At 59.7% G+C, this 17,500-nt stretch overlaps 1 non-coding gene across 1 annotated transcript; it reads right to left on the bottom strand.

Moving 5' to 3' along the window:
• Positions 1–4,333: 4,333 nt before the first annotated feature.
• Positions 4,334–4,452, bottom strand: LOC131864612 (5S ribosomal RNA). Its single transcript, XR_009363377.1, has one exon. It is a non-coding gene; the product is annotated as a 5S ribosomal RNA (ribosomal RNA).
• Between the last annotated feature and the right edge of the window lie 13,048 nt (positions 4,453–17,500).

Raw genomic sequence — 17,500 nt, 5'->3', positions numbered from 1 at the left:
TTGCCCAAGCGTCCAGTGGGGTTTCTGGTGCGCTCCGAAGTGGGGTTATTGGAGCGCATCAAAGGTGCGCAATGCTGGTGCGAACCCGGGAGCGCTCCGATGTGTGCTCCAAGGTGCGGCGTGCACGAAGTCCGAGCCCGGTTTGCCCCGGGTGCGCACCTCGCGTGCACCTTCGCCGGGGTGAGCACCTTGGTGTGCAGACCTTGGTTGGGTTGCGCGCCCTGGTGCGCACCAAGGAGCGCTCTGAAGTGTGCTCCAAGGTGCGGCGTGCACGAAGTCGGAGCCCGGTTTGCCCCGGGTGTGCACCTCGGGTGCGCACCTCGCGTGCACCTTCGCTGCGGTGGGCACCTTGGCTGGGTTGCGCGCCTTGGTGGGCACCATGCAGTGCACGAAGTCGGAGCCCGGATTGCCCCGGGCGCGCACCTCCGCCAGGGTGGGCACCTTGGTGCGCACAACTTGCCTGGGCTGCGCACCAGGAAGGGCTCAAGATGGCACCCGCGTTCCGTTTTTTTCACTATCTTTCAGAACGGAAATTTTAAAATCTCGTTTTTTTTTGCCTTTTCTGGAAATTAGTGAAGGCAGCGCATCAAAGGTGCGCAACGCTGGTGCGAACCTGGGAGCGCTCCGATGTGTGCTCCAAGGTGCGGCGTGCACGAAGTCGGACCCCGGTTTGCCCCGGGTGCGCACCTCGCGTGCACCTTGGTGCGCACACCTTGGCTGGGTTGCGCGCCCTGGTGGGCACCATGGTGCGCACCAAGGAGCGCTCCGAAGTGTGCTCCAAGGTGCGGCGTGCACGAAGTCGGAGCCCGGTTTGCCCCGGGTGCGCACCTCGCGTGCACCTTCGCCGCGGTGGGCACCATGGCGTGCACGAAGTCGGAGCCCGGTTTGCCCCGGGTGCGCACCTCGCGTGCACCTTCGCCGGGGTGGGCACCTTGGTGTGCAGACCTTGGCTGGGTTGCGCGCCCTGGTGGGCACCATGGTGCGCACCAAGGAGCGCTCCGAAGTGTGCTCCAAGGTGCGGCCTGCACGAAGTCGGAGCCCGGTTTGCCCCGGGTGTGCACCTCGGGTGGGCACCTTGGTGCGCATGCCTTGCCTGGGCTGCGCACCAGGGCGGGCTCAAGATGGCACCCGCGTTCCTTTTTTTTCACTATCTTTCAAAACGGAAATTTTAAAATCTCATTTTTTTTTGCCTTTTTCTGGAAATTAGTGAAGGCAGCGCATCAAAGGTGCGCACCTCGCTGCCCACCACGGTGCGCAACGCCGGTGGGCACCCGGGAGTGCTTCGAAGTGTGCTCCAAGGTGCTGCGTGCACGTTGTCGGAGCCCGGTTTGCCCCGGGTGCGCACCTCGCGTGCACCTTCGTCGGGGTGGGCACCTTGGCTGGGTTTGCCCCGGCTGCGCTCCGAAGCGGGGTTATTGGAGCGCCGCCTCTTTTTTTGTCGGAGCGTTTGGTGGGGTTTCTCGCATTGGCTCTTCCGAGGCCCGGTTGCCACCCTGGCGCGCACGAAGTCGGAAGTAGGGTTAATTGCCCGGGTGCGCACCTTTGCCAGGGTGGGCACCTTACCTGGGCTGCGCACCAGGGCGGGCTCAAGATGGCACGCGCGTTCCGTTTTTTTCACTATCTTTCAAAACGGAAATTTTAAAATCTCCTTTTTTTTTTGCCTTTTCTGGAAATTAGTGAAGGCAGCGCATCAAAGGTGCGCACCTCGCTGCCCACCTTGGTGTGCTCTGAGGTGCGCACCCGGGAGCGCTACGAAGTGTGCTCCAAGGTGCGGCGTGCACGTTGTCGGAGCCCGGTTTGCCCCGGGTGCGCACCTCGCCTGCACCTTGGCCGGGGTGGGCACCTTGGCTGGGTTTGCCCAGGGTGCGCTCCGAAGCGGGGTTACTGGAGCGCCCCCTCTTTTTTTGTCAGAGCGTTTGGTGGGGTTTCTCGCATTGGCTCTTCCCAGGCCCGGTTGTTGGGTGCGCTCCCACCCTGGCGCGCGCGAAGTTGGAAGTTGGGTTAATTGCCCGGGCGCGCACCTTCGCCAGGGTGGGCACCTTGGTGCGCACACCTTGGCTGGGCTGCGCACCAGGGCGGGCTCAAGATGGCACCAGCATTCCCTTTTTCTCACTATCTTTCAAAACGGAAATTTTAAAATCTCGTTTTTTTTTTGCCTTTTATGGAAATTAGTGAAGGCATCGCATCAAAGGTGCGCACCTCGCTGCCCACCTTGGTGTGCTCCGAGGTGCCCACCACGGTGCGCAACGCCGGTGCGAACCCGGGAGCGCCCCGATGTGTGCTCCAAGGTGCGGCGTGCACGAAGTCGGACCCCGGTTTGCCCCGGGTGCGCACCTCGCGTGCACCTTGGTGCGCACACCTTGGCTGGGTTGCGCGGCCTGGTGGGCACCATGGTGCGCACCAAGGAGCGCTCCGAAGTGTGCTCCAAGGTGCGGCGTGCACGAAGTCGGAGCCCGGTTTGCCCCGGGTACGCACCTCGCGTGCACCTTCGCCGGGGTGGGCACCTCGGCTGGGTTGCGCGCCCTGGTGCGCACCAAGGAGCGCTCCGAAGTGTGCTCCAAGGTGCGGCGTGCACGAAGTCGGAGCCCGGTTTGCCCCGGGTGCGCACCTCGCGTGCACCTTCGGCGGGGTTGCGCGCCCTGGTGGGCACCATGGTGCGCACCAAGGAGCGCTCCGAAGTGTGCTCCAAGGTGCGGCGTGCACGAAGTCGGAGCCCGGTTTGCCCCGGGTGCGCACCTCGCGTGCACCTTCGGCGGGGTTGCGCGCCCTGGTGGGCACCATGGTGCGCACCAAGGAGCGCTCCGAAGTGTGCTCCAAGGTGCGGCGTGCACGAAGTCGGAGCCCGGTTTGCCCCGGGTGCGCACCTCGCGTGCACCTTCGCCGCGGTGGGCACCATGGCGTGCACGAAGTCGGAGCCCGGTTTGCCCCGGGTGCGCACCTCGCGTGCACCTTCGCCGGGGTGGGCACCTCGGCTGGGTTGCGCGCCCTGGTGCGCACCAAGGAGCGCTCCGAAGTGTGCTCCAAGGTGCGGCGTGCACGAAGTCGGAGCCCGGTTTGCCCCGGGTGCGCACCTCGCGTGCACCTTCGCCAGGGTGGGCACCTCGGTGCGCACACCTTCTCAATGTTTTCTTGCCTTTTCTGGAAATTGGTGAAGGCAGCGCATCAAAGGTGCGCACCTCGGTGTGCTCCGAGGTGCGAACCCGAGAGCGCTCCGAGGTGCCCACGAAGTCGAAAGTCGGGTTAATTGCATTGTTTTCCCCGGGTGCGCTCCGAGGTGCGCAACATCGGCGCGCACCAAGGAGGGCTCCGAAGTGTGCTCCAAGGTGCGCACGATGGCGTGCACCTCTGGTGCGCACGATTCGGAGCTCGGTTTGACCGGGGTGCGCACACCTTGGCTGGGTTGCGCACCTTTTGTGCGCTCCAAGGTGCGCACGAAGTCGGAGCTCGGTTTGCCCCGGGTGCGCACCTTCGCCAGGGTGCGCACCTTGATGCGCACGCCTTGGCTGGGCTGCGCACCTTGGTGGGCGCCATGGTGCGCACCTTTCGTGCGCTCCAAGGTGCGCACGAAGTCGGAGCTCGGTTTGCCCCGGGTGCGCACCTTGGTGGGCGCCATGGTGCACTCCGAGGTGCCCAAGATTGGTGCGCACCAAGGAGCGCTCCGAAGTGCGCTCCAAGGTGCGCGCGAAGTCGAAAGTTGGGTTAATTGTCCGGTTTGCCTCGGGTGCGCACCTTGCGTGCACCTTCGCCAGGGTGGGCGCCTTGGTGCGCACACCTTGGCTGGGCTGCGCACACCTTGGCACCCGCGTTTCCTTCATTTTAAATTTTTTTTTTTTACAATCTCTCAAGTGGGAAATTCTATAATCTCAACTTTTTTTGCCTTTTCAGGAAACTTTTGAATGGAGCGCATCATTGGTGCGCTCCGAAGTGTGCTCCAAAGCTCTCTCCAGCTGCGTGCACCTGCCCCGGCCGCGCACCCGGCCCCGCCCAGCTTCGCTCACCTGTCCCGGGCGTCTGGTGCGGAACCTTAGAGTAAGAAACATCACCGTGCACCTTGGCCAACGTGCGCGACTCGACCGAGCGCGCACTGGCCGAGGTGCACACCGATTTCACCTGGGTGCGCGCGCAGCACCTCGGGCGCACCGGGGTGCGCGCACAACGCCCGGGTTGCACCGTGGCCTGTGTGCTCGGGGCGCCTCGGGTGCGTGCTCGGTGTCGCCCCCGCGCGCGCGGTAGTGCGGGCAGCGCACCCCGGCCCGGCCCGGCCCCGACGAGAACGCAAACGGGCAAAAGGTTTATTCAAATAGCATTGCGACGCCCGGCGAAAAACTAAAAAAGGGTGCAACACCGGGACTTCCCGGGAGGTCACCCATCCCAGTACTACTCCGGCCCAAGCGCGCTTAACTGCGGAGTTCTGATGGGATCCGGTGCACTAACGCTGGTATGATCGCACCCGTTATGAGCTTGTCGCAGTGTGTACTTAGCAAACCGCGACCCACGTGCGAATCCACCCCGGCCACCCACCCCCGTCGAGGTGCACACCCTCCCTCGCGAAGTGCGCCCCGTTCGCCAAGTGTGAGCCCTGCCCGGGTGCGCGCACCTTGCTAGGGCGTCGGGTGTGCACCCGGCCCGGCCTACGTGCGTGCACCTGGAGGGGGCGTCGTGTGCGTGCAGTGTCCCGTCTGCAACGCGGTGCCCACACACCACCTCGGGCGCAACGACCTGCGCTCACATGTGGGCCGAGTGCACCTTGGTGCATGTTCGGGGCGCCTCGGGTGCACGCTCGATCTTGCCCCGGTGCACCAAGGCGCTCGGTTTGCCCCGGGTGCGCACTTGGTGCAAGGTGGGCACCCAAAATAGGGATCAAGCACCAAAACACAAGTTTCGGGATGCAAAATGGGACCCAAGGACCACAAATGCGTTCCAAGACCCATGATGGGTCCACGAGAACAAAAATGTGTTCCGAGACTTAATAAACAAATATTGGGTTTTAGGAGAAGAAACATGCTCTGATGCCCAAAACGAGAATCGACCCCGAAAAGGCCACAGGCCAAAAGTGGGATGCGAGACAAAAAAAAATGGGACCCGAGGACCAAAATTGGGTTCCCAGGTCGAAGACAGGGCAACCGGACAAGAAACGACCTCTAAGGCTCGAAATGAGTCCCGACGACTAAAACTTGACAAGAAGCACCCATCAGGCACCCAACTCGACACCCATGGGATGCCGACCCACCCGGGCTTCCACCTAGCACACCTTGGCACCCACCCACCCTCGCACCCAACCTCGCACCCAACTTAGCACCTTTGAACCCACATTGGCACTCACCCTGACCCTGGCACCTTGGAACCCACATTGGCACTCACCTTGACCCTGGCACCCACCTTTGCACTCACCTTGGGACCCACCCTGGCTCCCACCTCGGCACCCACCCAGACACCCACCTTGGTTCCTTGGCACCCACCTTGGATCCTTGGCACCCACCCCGACACCCACCTTGGCACGCAACTTGGCTACTTGCCACCCACCTTGGCTCCTTGACGCCCACCCCGACAACCACCCCGTGACCTACCCTGGCTAGGGTTGGTGCACACCCACCCTGGTGCCCACCTTGGCACCCACCCTATGACCCACCTTGGCACGCACCTTAGTACCCACCCCGTTACCCACCCTAGGACCCACCCCGTGACCCACCTTGGCCAGGGTGGGTGCACCCACCCTGGTGCCCACCTTGGCACCCACCCATCCTAGCACCCAGCCTGTGACCGGGCTTGGAACCCAACCTTGCACCCGCACCCGTCTTGGCCAGTGTGGGTGCGCACCCATCCTGGCACCCACGTTGTGACACACCCTTTAACCCACGCACCCTAGCACCCACGTTGGCACCCACCTTGGAACCCAACCTAGCAACTTGGCACCCACCCCGTGACCCACCTTGGCATCCACCATAGCAGTCGCCGACTTGGCACCCACCTCGGCACCCACCTTGACACTTGTGGACCCACCTTGCCACTCACCCTAGCATCGACCCATCCTAGCACCCACCCTGGCACCTTTGCACCCTAGCACTCACCCATCCTAGCACCTAACCTGTGACCCACCTTGACACTCACCCTCGCACCCACCTTGGAACCCAACCTAGCACCCACCCACCCTGACACCAACCCTAGCACCTACCCACCCTTGCACCCACCCTGTGACCCATCTTGGCACCCACCCATCCTACCACTCAACCTATCACCCACCTTCTCACCCACCTTGGCATCCACCTTAGCACCCACCCACACTGGCACCTTGGCACCCACCTCGGGCAAGGTGGGTGCACACCCACCCTGGCACCCAATTTAGAACCCACCGAGCATGTTACCCACCTTGGCACCCACATTGCAGCCCACCCTAGTACCCACCCTATGACCCACATTGGCATCCACACCCTAGCACCCAGGCACCTCGACACCCGCCTTGACACCCACCCTAGCACTGAACCTGTGACCCACCTTGGAACTCACCCTAGAACCCACCCACCCTGTGAACCACCTTGGCATCCACCTTAGCACCCACCCACCTTGGCACCCACTCTAGCACTCACCCATCCTAACACCCAACTTGTTACCCACCTTGGCACCCGCCCTCGCGTCCACCTTGAAACCCACCCTAGCACCCACCCACGCAGGAGCCCACCTTGGCACCCAACCTAACACCCACGCATCCTGGCACCCAACTTGTGACCCACCTTGGAACCCACCCTAGTACCCACCTTTGAACCCACTATATCACCAACCCACCTTGGCACCCACCCTATGACCCTCTTTGGAATCCACCCTAGCACGCACCCACCCTGGCACCCACCATGGAGCGCACCCTAGCACCCACCCACCTCGGCACGCACCTCAACACCCACCTTGGTGTGCGCACTGCGCCAACCTCTCAAAGACCCTATGTGGTGCGCTCCAAAGTGTACACCTTTGGTGCGCTCCAAGGTGCGCACCTTTGGTGCACACCGAGGTGCACACCAAAGTGTGCACCGAGGTGAGCACCAAAGTGCACTCCAGGGTGCACACCAAGGCGTGCACCTTTGGTGCGGTCAATGCAAACGAATTCGGAAGTTGGGGTCGATGTCCTAATCGCTGCTGCAGACTACACGTATGAGAATCGGACAAATAGCTTTATATAGGGGAGGTGTTGCGTTTGATGGGTCGACTCCCCTGGTTGTGTGCACTGCACCAACTTCAAAGACCCTGTCTTGTTTAAGAAGTCAAAAGTTGGGGTGGATGTCCTAATCATTGCTGCAGTCTACGCATGTATGAGAATCAGACAAATAGCTTATATAGGGGAGGTGTTGCATTCGGTGGGTTGACTCCCCTGGTTGTGCGCACTGCGCCAACCTCAAAGACCCCGCATAGCAGAAGAAGTCGGAAGTCGGATTTTGGTGAGCACCAAGGCGTGCACCTTTGGTGCGGTCAACGCAGACGAATTCAGAAGTTGGGGTGGATGTCCTAATCGTTGTTGCAGGCTACACATGTATGAGAATCAGACAAATAGCTTATATAGGGGAGGTGTTGGGTTTGATGGGTCAACTCCCTTGGTTGTGCGCATTACGCCAACCTCAAAGACCTTGTTTTCGTTAAGAAGTCAAAAGTTGGGGTCAATGTCCTAATGGCTCCTGCAGGCTACACATGTATGAGAATCGGACAAATAGCTTATATAGGGGAGGTGTTGGGTTTGATGGGTCGACTCCCCTGGTTGTGCGCATTACGTCAACCTCAAAGACCTTGTTTTCGTTAAGAAGTCAAAAGTTGGGGTCGATGTCCTAATTGCTCCTGTAGACTACACATGTATGAGAATCAGACAAATAGCTTATATAGGGGAGGTGTTGGGTTTGATGGGTTGACTCCCCTAGTTGTTCGCATTACACCAACCTCAAAGACCTTGTTTTCGTTTAGAAGCCGAAAGTTGGGGTCGATGTCCTAATTGCTCCTGCAGGCTACGCATGTATGAGAATCAGACAAATAGCTTATATAGGGGAGGTGTTGGGTTTGATGGGTCGACTCCCCTGGTTGTGCGCATTGCGCCAACCTCAAAGACCCTGCATTGCGGATGAAGTCGAAAGTCAGAGTTTGGTGTGCTACAAGGTGTGGTCGAAGGTGCTCACCTAGGTGTGCACCTTTGGAGCACAGGAAAAGTGCCCTCCAAAAGTGCGCACCTTTGGAGTGCACAAAAGTGCCCTCCAAAAGTGCGCACCTTTGGAGCGCAGAAAAGTGCCCTCCAAAAAGTGCCCTCCAAAAGTGCGCACCTTTGGAGCGCAGAAAAGTGCCCTCCAAAAAGTGCCCTCCAAAAGTGCGCACCTTTGGAGCGCAGAAAAGTGCCCTCCAAAAAGTGCCCTCCAAAAGTGCGCACCTTTGGAGCGCAGAAAAGTGCCCTCCAAAAAGTGCCCTCCAAAAGTGCGCACCTTTGGAGCGCAGAAAAGTGCCCTCCAAAAAGTGCCCTCCAAAAGTGCGCACCTTTGGAGCGCAGAAAAGTGCCCTCCAAAAAGTGCCCTCCAAAAGTGCGCACCTTTGGAGCGCAGAAAAGTGCCCTCCAAAAAGTGCCCTCCAAAAGTGCGCACCTTTGGAGCGCAGAAAAGTGCCCTCCAAAAAGTGCCCTCCAAAAGTGCGCACCTTTGGAGCGCAGAAAAGTGCCCTCCAAAAAGTGCCCTCCAAAAGTGCGCACCTTTGGAGCGCAGAAAAGTGCCCTCCAAAAGTGCGCACTTTTGGTGCGCACCAAGGCGCTGGTTCGGTCGTTGCAGGCGAGTTCGGAAGTTGGGGTCGATGTCCTGAGCGGAGGTGCAAACTACACAGGTGTCGGAATCGGACAAATAGCTTATATAGGGGAGGTGTATGCTTCGATGGGTCGACTCCCCAGGTTGAGCGCACCGCGCCAACCTCAAAGACCCTACGGTATGGATGAAGTCGGAAGTTGGGTCCGATGACCGATTCGATTAGTAGGTATGCTCATGAGGTCGGAATTTGGGTCCGATGACCTGCCATGTGCAGGAAGGCGAATGTTGACACTGTGCGTTGCAAGGTGCACACCAAGGCGCTGGTGCGGTCTTTTTAGTCGAGTTCGGAAGTTGGGGTCGATGTCCTGATCGGAGGTGCAAGCTACACAGGTGTGGGAATCGGACAAATAGCTTATATAGGGGAGGTGTATGCTTCGTTGGGTCGACTCCCCGGGTTGAGCGCACCGCGCCAACCTCAAAGACCCTACGGTATGGATGAAGTCGGAAGTTGGGTCCGATGACCGATTCGATATGTAGGCATACTCGCGAGGTCGGAATTTGGGTCCGATGACCTGCCACGTGCAGGAAGGCGAATGTTGGCACTGTGCGTTGCAAGGTGCGCACCAAGGCGCTGGTTCGGTCGTTGGAGGCGAGTTCGGAAGTTGGGGTCGATGTCTTGATCGGAGGTGCAAACTACACAGGTGTGGGAATCGGACAAATAGCTTATATAGGGGAGGTGTATGCTTCGTTGGGTCGACTCCCCGGGTTGAGCGCACCGCGCCAACCTCAAAGACCCTACGGTATGGATGAAGTCGGAAGTTGGGTCCGATGACCGATTCGATATGTAGGCATACTCGCGAGGTCGGAATTTGGGTCCGATGACCTGCCATGTGCAGGAAGGCGAATGTTGGGACTGTGCGTCGCAAGGTGCGCACCAAGGCGCTGGTGCCGTCGTTGCAGTCGAGTTCGGAAGTTGGGGTCGATGTCCTGGTCAGAGGTGCAAACTACACAGGTGTGGGAATCGGACAAATAGCTTATATAGGGGAGGTGTATGCTTCGATGGGTCGACTCCCTGGGTTGAGCGCACCGCGCCAACCTCAAAGACCCTACAGTATGGATGAAGTCGGAAGTTGGGTCCGATGACCGATTCGATACGTAGGCATATTGGCGAGGTCTGAATTTGTGTCCGATGACCTGCCATGCGCAGGAAGGCGGAATTTGGGTCCGATGACCGAGTTGATGGCGTGCCATGCGCAGAAAGGCGGAATTTGGGTCCGATGACCGAGTTGATGTTGATGGCCCGCCATGCACAGGAAGGCGGAATTTGGGTCCGATGACCGATTTGAAGGCGTGCCATACGCAAAAAGGCGGAGTTTGGGTCCGATGACCGAGTTGATATTGATGGCCCGCCATGCGCAGGAAGGCGGAATTTGGGTCCGATGACCTGACATACGCATGGAGTCCGACTCGGGGGCCGATGTTCGATTCGATGACTTGCATTGTGGGTAAAGTCGGAAGTTGTGGTCTTTGACCCGATTCGATGACCAGACTTCGGCTGCTTGAGAATCGGACAAATAACTTATATAGGGGAGGTAGTGTTCTCGAGCATCCTCCCCCCGTGCCCGTTTATGTCGATTGATGCTGGTGCTCGACTGGTTGGAGCGCTCGGATGCAAAAATCTTGCACCAGGATTTATCGATTGTGATGGACACGGCAAGTCTCCTGATTGCTATGCAGGAGCTCATCGTGAATCTCTATGCGGCCTTGGTATGGACTCGACCTGCGGAATGGTTCGGCAATGGTAGTCGCTCCAACACGTCCTTGCAATGGCCACAGAGGTGATTCGACTAGAGCTCCAGTCTAGCTTTTGGGTTGCTTGGCGGACTGGTATAGCCGCGATCGAGTTCCGGCCATGAACGTTTTAGATAGCTCTTGGGCTTTCTGGGACGGAAGTCGGAAGTTTGGGCTGTTGTCCGATTTGATGACCATTCTTCGGATGTGTGAGAATCGGACAAATAACTTATATAGGGGACTGTGTTGTCTCACGCAGCCCCCTCCGTGCCCCTCTATCTCGACCGATGTTGGTGCTTGAAAGGGTTGGGATCGCTCGGATTTATAAACGTGCACCACCATTTGTCGAGTGTGAGGGACGCGGCAGGTCTCCTAAATGCTATGCGGGCGCTCTCTGAGAATCTCTATCCGGCCTCGACACAGACTAGTCTTGCTGAATGGTTTGGCACTGGTAGTCGATCCAACACGTCGTTGTTGTGGCCGCCTAGGCGATTCGATTCGAGCCCCCGTCTAGCTTTTGGGTTGCTTGGCGGATTTTGCCCTATCCGCAAGTGAGCTCGGTCCCTAAACGTTCGAGAAACCCGATTGCTATGCGCCGACTCTCTTTCTTGCGAGCCTCCATCTAGCTTTTGGGTCTCTACGGAACGGAAGTCGGAATCTGGGACCGTTGTTTGATTCGACGAGGCAGACTACGGTTGTGCGAGAATCGGACAAATAACTTATATAGGGGAGGTGTTGACTGGAGCATTCTCCCCCGTGCCCCTCTAACTCGACCAATGCTGGCGCTCGAACGGTGGTAGCGCTCGGATTTTCATTGAGCGCCAGCATTGGTCGATTTAGAGGGGCATGCGAGATTCCCGAATGCTATGCGAGGGCTCTAACGGAAATGTCTATTGGTTTCGGTATGGATGCAATTGCGAGTGGTTCGGCAAAGGTAGTCGTTCCGATGCGTCCATGTCGTGGCCAAATCGATAATTCGATTTGAGCCCTCGTATAGCATTTGGGTCTCTCGATGTGATTCCGCATTCCAGTCCCTTTGGGCACTGCTTGAGCCGCATCCCAGGGGGTTCCCTTCCCAATAATCTGCCTCGCAACCCGATTGCTATGCGGTGAGGCTCCTCGGCCGCCTCGGAACTATCTGTGTATCAGACGCATCGCGGGATAAGGGGTTGGCAACGGTAGTCGCCCCAAGCGCGTCCGATGCTTGGACCATTCCGAGGCGGCCCTGAAGCCTCTTCCGTCTAGCCGTTGGGTCCTTCTCGCCGCATCCCTCGCCTCGCACCCCGATTGCTATGCGGTGAGGCTCCTCGGCCGCCTCGGAACTATCTGTGTATCGGACGCGTCGCGGGATAAGGGGTTGTCACTGGTAGTCGCCCCAAGCGCGTCCGATGCTTGGACCATTCCGAGGCGGCCCTGAAGCCTCTTCCGTCTAGCCGTTGGGTCCTTCTCGCCGCATCCCTCGCCTCGCACCCCGATTGCTATGCGGTGAGGCTCCTCGGCCGCCTCGGAACTATCTGTGTATCGGACGCGTCGCGGGATAAGGGGTTGTCATTGGTAGTCGCCCCAAGCGCGTCCGATGCTTGGACCATTCCGAGGCGGCCCTGAAGCCTCTTCCGTCTAGCCGTTGGGTCCTTCTCGCCGCATCCCTCGCCTCGCACCCCGATTGCTATGCGGTGAGGCTCCTCGGCCGCCTCGGAACTATCTGTGTATCGGACGCGTCGCGGGATAAGGGGTTGTCACTGGTAGTCGCCCCAAGCGCGTCCGATGCTTGGACCATTCCGAGGCGGCCCTGAAGCCTCTTCCGTCTAGCCGTTGGGTCCTTCTCGCCGCATCCCTCGCCTCGCACCCCGATTGCTATGCGGTGAGGCTCCTCGGCCGCCTCGGAACTATCTGTGTATCGGACGCGTCGCGGGATAAGGGGTTGTCACTGGTAGTCGCCCCAAGCGCGTCCGATGCTTGGACCATTCCGAGGCAGCCCTGAAGCCTCTTCCGTCTAGCCGTTGGGTCCTTCTCGCCGCATCCCTCGCCTCGCACCCCGATTGCTATGCGGTGAGGCTCCACGGCCGCCTCGGAACTATCTGTGTATCGGACGCGTCGCGGGATAAGGGGTTGTCACTGGTAGTCGCCCCAAGCGCGTTCGATGCTTGGACCATTCCGAGGCGGCCCTGAAGCCTCTTCCGTCTAGCCGTTGGGTCCTTCTCGCCGCATCCCTCGCCTCGCACCCTGATTGCTATGCGGTGAGGCTCCTCGGCCGCCTTGGAACTATCTGTGTATCGGACGCGTCGCGGGATAAGGGGTTGTCACTGGTAGTCGCCCCAAGCGCGTCCGATGCTTGGACCATTCCGAGGCGGACCCGAAGCCTCTTCCGTCTAGCCGTTGGGTCCTTCTCGCCGCATCCTTCGCCTCGCACCCCGATTGCTATGCGGTGAGGCTCCTCGGCCGCCTCGGAACTATCTGTGTATCGGACGCGTCGCGGGATAAGGGGTTGTCACTGGTAGTCGCCCCAAGCGCGTCCGATGCTTGGACCATTCCGAGGCGGACCCGAAGCCTCTTCCGTCTAGCCGTTGGGTCCTTCTCGCCGCATCCCTCGCCTCGCACCCCGATTGCTATGCGGTGAGGCTCCTCGGCCGCCTTGGAACTATCTGTGTATCGGACGCGTCGCGGGATAAGGGGTTGTCACTGGTAGTCGCCCCAAGCGCGTCCGATGCTTGGACCATTCCGAGGCGGACCCGAAGCCTCTTCCGTCTAGCCGTTGGGTCCTTCTCGCCGCATCCCTCGCCTCGCACCCCGATTGCTATGCGGTGAGGCTCCTCGGCCGCCTTGGAACTATCTGTGTATCGGACGCGTCGCGGGATAAGGGGTTGTCACTGGTAGTCGCCCCAAGCGCGTCCGATGCTTGGACCATTCCGAGGCGGACCCGAAGCCTCTTCCGTCTAGCCGTTGGGTCCTTCTCGCCGCATCCCTCGCCTCGCACCCCGATTGCTATGCGGTGAGGCTCCTCGGCCGCCTTGGAACTATCTGTGTATCGGACGCGTCGCGGGATAAGGGGTTGTCACTGGTAGTCGCCCCAAGCGCGTCCGATGCTTGGACCATTCCGAGGCGGACCCGAAGCCTCTTCCGTCTAGCCGTTGGGTCCTTCTCGCCGCATCCCTCGCCTCGCACCCCGATTGCTATGCGGTGAGGCTCCTCGGCCGCCTTGGAACTATCTGTGTATCGGACGCGTCGCGGGATAAGGGGTTGTCACTGGTAGTCGCCCCAAGCGCGTCCGATGCTTGGACCATTCCGAGGCGGCCCCGAAGCCTCTTCCGTGTAGCCGTTGGGTCCTTCTCGCCGCATCCCTCGCCTCGCACCCCGATTGCTATGCGGTGAGGCTCCTCGGCCGCCTTGGAACTATCTGTGTATCGGACGCGTCGCGGGATAAGGGGTTGTCACTGGTAGTCGCCCCAAGCGCGTCCGATGCTTGGACCATTCCGAGGCGGACCTGAAGCCTCTTCCCTCTAGCCGTTGGGGCTTTCTCGCCGCATCCCTCGCCTCGCACCCTGATTGCTATGCTGTGAGGCTCCTCGGCCGCCTTGGAACTATCTGTGTATCGGACGCATCGCGGGATAAGGGGTTGGCAGTGGTAGTCGCCCCAAGCGCATCCGATGCTTGGACCATTCCGAGGCGGCCCTGCAGCCTCTTCCGTCTAGCCGTTGGGGCCATCTCGCCGCATCCCCCACCTCGCACCACGATTGCTATGCGGTGAGGCTCCTTGGCCGCCTCGGAACTATCTGTGTATCGGACGCATCGCGGGATAAGGGGTTGTCACTGGTAGTCGCCCCAAGCGCGTCCGATGCTTGGACTATTCCGAGGCGGCCCTGCAGCCTCTTCCGTCTAGCCGTTGGGGCCATCTCGCTGCATCCCCCACCTCCTCGGCCGCCTCGGAACTATCTGTGTATCGGACGCATCGCGGGATAAGGGGTTGGCAGTGGTAGTCGCCCCAAGCGCGTCCGATGCTTGGACTATTCCGAGGCAGCCCTGCAGCCTCTTCCGTCTAGCCTTTGGGGCCATCTCGCCGCATCCCTCGCCTCGCACCCCGATTGCTATGCGGTGAGGCTCCTCGGCCGCCTGGGAACTATCTTCGTATCGGACGCATCGCGGGATAAGGGGTTGTCACTGGTAGTCGCCCCAAGCGCGTCCGATGCTTGGACTATTCCGAGGCGGCCCTGTGGCCTCTTCCGTCTAGCCGTTGGGGCCATCTCGCCGCATCCCCCACCTCGCACCCCGATTGCTATGCGGTGAGGCTCTTCGGCCGCCTTGGAACTATCTTCGTATCGGACGCATCGCGGGATAAGGGGTTGTCACTGGTAGTGGCCCCAAGCGCGTCCGATGCTTGGACTATTCCGAGGCGGCCCTGCAGCCTCTTCCGTCTAGCCGTTGGGGCCATCTCGCCGCATCCCCCACCTCGCACCCCGATTGCTATGCGGTGAGGCTCCTCGGCCGCCTTGGAACTATCTTCGTATCGGACGCATCGCGGGATAAGGGGTTGTCACTGGTAGTCGCCCCAAGCGCGTCCGATGCTTGGACTATTCCGACGCGGCCCTGTGGCCTCTTCCGTCTAGCCGTTGGGGCCATCTCGCCGCATCCCCCACCTCGCACCCCGATTGCTATGCGGTGAGGCTCCTCGGCCGCCTTGGAACCATCTTCGTATCGGACGCATCGCGGGATAGGGGGCTGTCACTGGTAGTCGCCCCAAGCGTGTCCGATGCTTGGACCATTCCTAGGCGGCCCTGAAGCCTCTTCCGTCTAGCCGTTGGGGCCTTCCCGCCCCATCCCTCGCCTCGCACCCCCGATTGCTATGCGGTGAGGCTCCTCGGCCGCCTTGGAACCATCTGTGTATCGGACGCATCGCGGGATAAGGGGTTGGCACTGGCAGTCGCCCCAAGCGCGTCCGATGCTTGGACCATTCCGAGGTGGCCCTGAAGCCTCTTCCGTCTAGCCGTTGGGGCCTTCCCGCCCCATCCCTCGCCTCGCACCCCGATTGATATGCGGTGAGGCTCCTCGGCCGCCTTGGAACTATCTGTGTATCGGACGCATCGCGGGATAAGGGGTTGGCACTGGTAGTCGTCCCAATCGCATCCGATGCTTGGACCATTCCGAGGCGGCCCTGCAGCCTCTTCCGTTTAGCCGTCGGGGCCTTCCCGCCGCATCCCTCGCCTCGCATCCCGATTCCTATGCGGTGAGTCTTCTCGGCCGCCGCGGAACTATACCTGTTATTGCTACTGCATCCTTCGGCTGGTAACCTCCTCTGCCGCCTTGGAACGTTCTCTTTGTCGGACGCGTCGCGGGATAAGGGGTTGGCACTGGTAGTCGCCCCAAGCGCGCCCGATGCATAGACCGCTCCGAGTCGACCTTGCTTTCAGCCTCTCACATGCATAGACCTCTCTGAGTCGACCCTGCAGCCTCTCACGTTTAGCCTTTGGAATCTCGCCTCACAACATGATTGCTATCCTTGATGCATCCCTTGCCTCGAGCCCTGATTGCTTTCTTGGCTGCATCCCTCCTCTCCTCACAGCCCGGTTGTCATCACTGCTTCATCCGTCGCTTCATGCATTCTGGCTGCTGGGCCCTTCCCACCGCACACCTCGATTGCTATCTCTTCTGCATCACACACCCCGATTGCTATCTCTGCTACATCCCTCGGCTCTCACTTCTGCATCCTTCGCCTCACACCTCGATTGCTATCAATGCTGCATCCGTAACCTCACACCCCGATTGCTATGCGGGGAGGCTCCTTGGCCGCCTTGGAAATTTCTGTGTGTCGGACGCACCGCGGGATAAGGGGTTGGCACTGGTAGTCGCCCCAAGTGCGCCCGATTCTTAGACCGCTTCGAGGTGAACTCGTAGCCTCTTTCGTCCAGGCTTCCTGCCTTCAACGCCCTTTTTACACCTCGATTGCTATGCGCGGGCTCGTTGGCGTCTATCACCTCTCTGCGAAGAGTGGCACGATGATTGTTGGGGTAAATCGTAGCAGTCCGATCTCTGGCCTTGGGCCATTGTGAGGGCTGATCGATTTCCTGTGCGCATCTCGTGTTCGCCCAGTAACAGACTCGACGACTTGTAATCGGTCTTGTTCCCGATTGTTCCTGGAGGTAGTCTTCGGAACTCTTGGATTTGACCTGTCACTCGAACTGTCCTCTTCCGAGGATGCTTGTGTGTGTGTGCTTGTGCCATTTCCTTGGCGGTATTAACGAGATATTAAAGAGCGGAGTGAGCGCCTCGCCCAGCTATGTTTGGGGCTCTCACTCCCTTACCCGGTGTGCGACCGCTTTGCACGTAGGTTGCGGAGCATCGCGACTCTTTCGATGTTTGGCGGTTGTCTTCCGGTGATGCGTTGGTCCCGAAGTGCACGTTACTAGCATTTCTGCCATTGTTCTCGATCTTTGGCACGTTCCTTCGTTGCAATTGGATATATATCTCCGTTTATACGCGCAGGCTTCTCCCGCCTATTCAGCGCTGTCCCACTCTCAGCACTCTCGTGGTCTCCTTGGCTTCTCTCTCCCGTGAGCGAGCTCTCTTCTCGAGTCTTTTCCATGTCCCATGGAGGTTGCCTTGCGAAATTCGGGCACACAAACGTGACCGGATAAGAGCGGAATTGCCTATGAGGAGAAGCTCACCTTAGGGAGCAGCAATGCCGAGTGTTTCGACAGAGGGTAGAGGGGGCGTTGTTTGGGCGGTTGCACAAAAGAGTGCTACGTTTGCACTGAAGGTTGCTTCTTCGTCTCCGACGAACTCTTCGAGGCAAAAAAGCTTGTTTACGGGGTCGAGGTGGGACTGTTCGTGCGAGTTGCGCCACCAAAAGTGCGTAGGGGGCATATACCTGGGAAATGGATGTCTCTGAGTGGCCTTACTCGGTCGCGTGCACGGTGCATTCTCTAACGGCAGGACTGTCGCGAGCATGTGCGGTTCGGATGTTT

This window comes from Cryptomeria japonica, unplaced genomic scaffold (assembly GCF_030272615.1).
Source record: "Cryptomeria japonica unplaced genomic scaffold, Sugi_1.0 HiC_scaffold_89, whole genome shotgun sequence".
NCBI classification, from domain to species: domain Eukaryota; kingdom Viridiplantae; phylum Streptophyta; class Pinopsida; order Cupressales; family Cupressaceae; genus Cryptomeria; species Cryptomeria japonica.
The sequence above is the reverse complement of the archived record's forward strand: the minus strand, read 5'-3'. Positions and strand labels throughout refer to the sequence as shown.